The sequence below is a fragment of the Austrofundulus limnaeus genome, unplaced genomic scaffold (assembly GCF_001266775.1).
Source record: "Austrofundulus limnaeus strain Quisiro unplaced genomic scaffold, Austrofundulus_limnaeus-1.0 Scaffold72, whole genome shotgun sequence".
Classification (NCBI taxonomy): Eukaryota; Metazoa; Chordata; class Actinopteri; order Cyprinodontiformes; family Rivulidae; genus Austrofundulus; species Austrofundulus limnaeus.
The window spans coordinates 1,576,350-1,581,915 of record NW_013952474.1 but is presented as its reverse complement, the minus strand read 5'-3'; the positions used below and the strand labels follow the sequence as shown (position 1 = coordinate 1,581,915).

At 38.3% G+C, this 5,566-nt stretch overlaps 1 protein-coding gene across 4 annotated transcripts in view; it reads left to right on the top strand.

Moving 5' to 3' along the window:
* The first annotated feature begins 3,041 nt into the window (after positions 1-3,041).
* ptger2a (prostaglandin E receptor 2a (subtype EP2)) overlaps positions 3,042-5,566 on the top strand; it is a 21,209-nt gene continuing 18,684 nt past the window's right edge. For 2 of the 4 annotated variants that reach the window (XM_014010718.1, XM_014010715.1), the window contains exons 1-2: positions 3,042-3,138; positions 5,429-5,521. The gene's annotated coding sequence lies outside the window, so the exon portion shown is untranslated. Of the gene's footprint in view, positions 3,139-4,883; positions 4,917-5,428; positions 5,522-5,566 lie in introns of those variants that run through there. The other 2 variants (XM_014010716.1, XM_014010717.1) reach the window with 2 other exon arrangements.

Here is a 5,566-nt window from a genome sequence, read left to right as displayed (position 1 = left end):
TATATATATATATTGCTATACTTATAGCAAAACTGTAGGTAAAAGATGAAATTTGCAAAACCAAAGAAAAAAACTAAAATGAGCAAAAACCAAAGCTAATAATTAAAATCAGATAAAAATGTAACTAAAGCAACCCTGTAAGCCCAGTAATAAGCTAAACAGGCATTAAGAGACAAAACGAGGAAACTGTGAAGTTAAATAAAAAAACAGAACTAAAAGCTAAAGTTACCTAAACTTTTAAGCTAAAATAATCAAGCCAGTGGCTGAAAGCTAAAATAATTAAAACAGCAGCTAAAGCTAGAATTGCCAAAACTATTGCTAAAAGCTAAATGKTGCCATGTTGTCAACATGCTATTGGTTGCAGCTAAATTTGGCAATACCAAAGCTAAAGCTATAATCACCATTAATGTACTTTAGGCTAATGATAATTTGAYATGGCTGTCCTGTAGACTGACAATCATGGATATGTGTATGTGAGTATGTGTGTGAAAATATAAATGTGTATARGTGATCATATGTCMATGTATAATTAGAGGTACAAGGGGGTGAGGTATATTAAGCTATGTTTCTATTCACTCCTTTTTGATTATGTCGACTATTCTATTTGCTTTTTTGGTTGAACAGTTTTACAATTTTGAGCTTCATTTTGTTTAGTTTATTTTCATTTTATTTTTTGTGCTATGGAGACATATGTTATGTAATAAGTGGAAGCTAGATATTTGTGCATTTTCAAAATTAAAGTGAAATTTTTTAGCAAGACAGCAGCTGAAAGCTAAAATGATCAAAACAGTTCCTACAAACTTGAACAAAACTAGTTAGCAAATCAAGCAAAAATCAAAGGTAAAAGTTAAAATCAAAGCTAAAAGTTAAAATCAAAGGTAAAAGGGGTCAAAAAGGTGGCTGAAAGTTATAAGACAGTGGCTGGAAGCTTAAACTATTAAAACACAACTAAAAARAACATTACCAAAACTACTGCTAAAAGCTAAATGCAGCAAACTGTAAGTAAAAGCTGAAATTATCTAAACCATAGGCATATGCCTAAATTTYTCAAATCAATGCTAAACAGTATCAKTAAGCTAAAACTGACCAGACAGTAGCTAAAAGCTTGAAGTATCAAAACAACAGCTAATTGTTTAAATTYACAAATCTGTTTCTAAATCTGAAATTAGTAAGACAGTAAAGGGAGCATAAGAAGACAAAAACAGAGTGAGAACATCCTGAAGGACTTTATACTGTAAACAAAATGCAAATAATTAAAATATATACAACACATATTCCAAGTTTCGGCTCATCATTCCCAAACAAGCTGAACATATTAATAAAACAGCAAAAAGTCTGCAGAAATGATTTGAGCCCAAAAAAATCGATTAATTTTAATAAATCCACTCAGAAACAGGAAACAGGAAGGGATGAAAAGAGAGGAGCGGTAAGAGGAAGTGAAGGATGATTTTACATCYTATGAGGTGAAAACAAACAGAAAAAACTAGTAAACAAAAAATGAGAGGAAGTCAGGGTCCATGTTGATGAAGAAACTGAAACAAAAAGCAGGTCTGGCTGCAGAGTCGGGTCATAAAACGTTCTGTTACAAAGCTGAGCAGAGTCCGAATGAAAACTGATTTTAATTTTCCTGAGTGAACAGAAGAAAGAGACGTTAAGATGTCTTCATAAAGGTTTCATTATRGGCTCTGCAGAAAAGCTTTCATCACGTCTCATTTTAGGACCCAGACTGAACCAAATGATGCAATTATAAACCCATCCAGGACATTACCGAGCACTTTAAAAACCAGGACTTATTGTCCTGGGGTCCTACGGCGGCTGACATCATCCTCTCTGCAGCTCAGATCCACGAGAAGTGAAACAAATGGCTGCAAAAAAAAKCAGTTTTTGACCTGTTCGTTTTGAGTCGTTTGTTGGTAACAGAAAGAGAAATGTCCTGGAATCTCTTCAGCTAAGAGCTGAAGACGTYAGCTGCTGAAGGTGTAAAGCTCAGTTTCTGAGACCAAACAGCTTTAATTCTGAACAGAAAACTGAGCAGCTCAGGGCTCTGAGACGTCAATCAGAACAAAGAATCTGTTTTCTGTTGGCCTCAGGGAGCTGAAAACAAGCTGAAGCTTTTTTTTAAACTCTCACTAAACAAGTTCTAATGTTGGAGAGTGAGGTTCTGGACTGTAACGGGACCACTGCACCTTAAATCTTTTTGACCCGTTCTGTTGTAGATCAGCTGCTGTTTGGGATCATTACTCTGTTGGATCCAGTTTGGTCCAAACTTCAMCTGTCAGACAGATGGACTCACATCTGACTCCAGAACCCTTTGGACTACAGAGGAGTTCATGGTCCACTCATCCATCCATCCATCCATCCATCCATCCATCCATCCATCCATCCATCCATCCATCCATCCATCCATCTGTCCTCCCTAAAGGATCATCCTTACCAGATGAACCCCCTCAGCTGGTTCCTCAGGATGTGGAGCAGCTCTACTCTGAGTCTCTCCTGGAGAACTGAACTCAGASTAYGGAAGAGTCCTGCTACCCTGCAGAGATGAATGGACTGACTATTGCTTAAACCCTTTAAAGTGTGAAAAACATTATTTCCACAAACTTCTTAAATATTTTTGACCCATTTATAAATTCTTGGGTTTCTAAAATGTTTTGATTTTTTTTATTTGTTCCATTAGTTTATTTGTTCTTTTCAAAAGTAAATCACGCAGATGGCATAAATCAATTAAATTATTTATCATTCATCAGATTTAATTATAGTTATACTTTTATTTGACCCCAACTAAGTTGAACAGAAAGACCAGGCCTGCGGCGCGTTTTTAAGTTCAAAATGGGGAGTTTTTAACTTTTGTTTTACCTGGAGTCAGAAGGTGAGGCTTGCAGCTACAACCAGCTCCGACTTGTTAACATTCTGGTGGGCGTGTCCACTCCTTATGACGTCACGGCCTGTCTCTGTACTCGGGACCATTCATGCTTTCAGCCTCATCAACAGCAGCGCGCCTCGCCCCTGTCTCTGCACCCCGTCACCTTCGAACCTGAGCGGACAGATAAAAAGTGATACCCGCGGACTTTTTTTTGTATTGGACCGGTCCTCGGACCGGACAAACCCGAACACGACGGGAAGCGGCTCGTGGCACAGGTGAGAAACTTGGGCGTCTGTGAAACGCCTGTTGTGAGGTCCGCGCGCTAGTTACAGCTGAGTGAGTCACGCCAGACTTCTATTTGAAAAATGACTCGATTTAAAAACTATGTATTTTTATGAGAGAACCGAACAGATACATTGGTTTATTTGAATTATACTGTTCAGGAATACTTTAGTCTGTTATTCGGCTGTAGCTTGAACCTCTCTCTCTCTCTCTCTCTCTCTCTCTCTCTCTCTCTCTCTCTCTCTCTCTCTACCCTCCCCCCCATTTAAAAGGTCAATCACTTTGAATATACAGATGTTAAAGATGGAGATGACTTTATATTAGCAGAAAAGCATCTAGAAGAATTTTGCATTGCAGTTAGAAAAACTCCACATGTTCAGCTGTGGTCTAACAGCTGGAKACATCTGTCCGAATTTGAACTAATGTCTATGGCATGAGAGCCACCGGGACTCGAGGTGGTAATGGAAACCTCTACAGCGGTGTCCAAAGTGTGGCCCGGGGGCCATTTGTGGCCCCTGAACTGATTTTGTGTGGCCCCTGACTTCAGTTCAAAGGTTGTCTCTGTGGCACAGGTGTTTGATGTAAGTGGAGACTTTCTATTTCTTATTAGGACAAAATGATCACAGACAAAGTAAAATCTTCTTCCAATAACAAATATTGGCAACAACGCCAATCGTTTGTCTTTAAATAACCAGGATCTTAGCTTTTTCCACATCTATCTAGTGACTTCTACTGAAAAGCTGATTTTACTGCACTCCAATCTGCTAATAATTTATTAAATTTGGCTGAATACAGCAAGCATTTTCAACAAAAGAGTCACCTAAATCCTGATTTTATTGATCACATCACAATTGACTAAATTGATACCTAGGCAATTGCCAAATTTCTTTCAATAAGAGAATCCTGCAAAACATGTTTGAAGTTCTGGATCTCAATTAATTTACATATCCATATCCAGCAATAAATTTGACTATTTGTTTAATTAAAGTTTTCAATGCTTAGTTTGTTGTTGAGAAGGTAAAGGAAAAATATTTTTGGCCCTCAAGTCCTTCTGACTTTATGATTTTGGCCCATGTGACAAAGTGTTTGGACACCCCTGCTCTAAAACATCAATTAGTCCCAACYGGACTAAAATCATTGTTGTCAACATTGGGATGCAGCATCAGGAGGTCATATGCATAACATTTTTTATAAATGTAAATTTTGGAGAGGAAAAACAAAAATCTTCTCAACAAAAATAAATAAAACTGTTCATAAAAATGTAGACCTGTTCCACAGCAGTCAGATATGGGCCAGATCTGGTGTRAAGCTGGCACTGCTGGCCTGGCMAGTGGTTTMTCAGTAGGATYTGGACCAGGTCTGGCACTGTTTTAAGATGACCTGCCACCAGTGGTGTARTTYTYGTTGGGTTCATGAGGTTCAYATCTGTCAGMGCCACAGCTGGTGGCTTTGTTAATGTGATCGTGGCCCATGTTTTGACAACCATTGACAAACCACATCTGGGCCTCTAAGGGGCATCATTCTTTTTGCTGTATTTGGGCTGGGTGTTGGTGCTTTGGGTGGGCCAGACCTGGGCCAGACACATTTTGCTATGTGGGGTGTATATCAGAAGGTAATTTTTGCTGCATTTTTAAAAATGACCTAAATATACAGTAAATAAATAACAACAGAACAAATCTTAAGACATTCTGCTCTGGGTTTTGTTTTTTCCAGGGTTTTCATTGGCCCTCACATGGATCCTCTCATTATAACATTCCTGGAGGTTCCTGTGGTTTGTGGTTTTTCTTTACACTTTTTTTTAAATTTTACTTTTTATCAACTCTAGAACATCTGTTGCCCCAGGGTTCTCCAGCAAACCTGACTGCAGAGAAGACATGGAAAGGAGAGTATCAGAAAAAAAACTACATGAAACAGATTCATAAACCCAAAGTGAATCTGTAAATATACTGAAGTCTGTCATTAACAGCTGAGTCCTCATAAAGACTTGTAATTTAAAACAAAACATTGTGTGTTARGATTTTCTTGTGAAATGTCTCACAATGCCTGTCAGCTGATACCGGTTAAAAAGAGGAACAACTTCTAGTTTCACACCCAAATCTGGAGAAAGAAGTGAAGAACTGGCTTACTTTTAGACTAGGCAAAACAGACACGCTTTTAAAAATAACAGCCCTGGTGGTGGCTCTCTTTTATTGGCTGGATAATCTAAACCAGAATAGGGCTTGCAACATTAGAGGCATCTCACTATTGATGCTGATAACAATATGTTTTTTGATTATTTTGTAGATATTGGATAAGTTGACCAATCAGAGCAACCCTCCAGGCCAGCGTTTCCCAAAGCTGGGGTCAGGACCCAAAGTGGGGTCCCGAAACATCAAGGTGGGGTCCTGAAAAGATTTTCTGAATTAATTACATTTTTGCCTT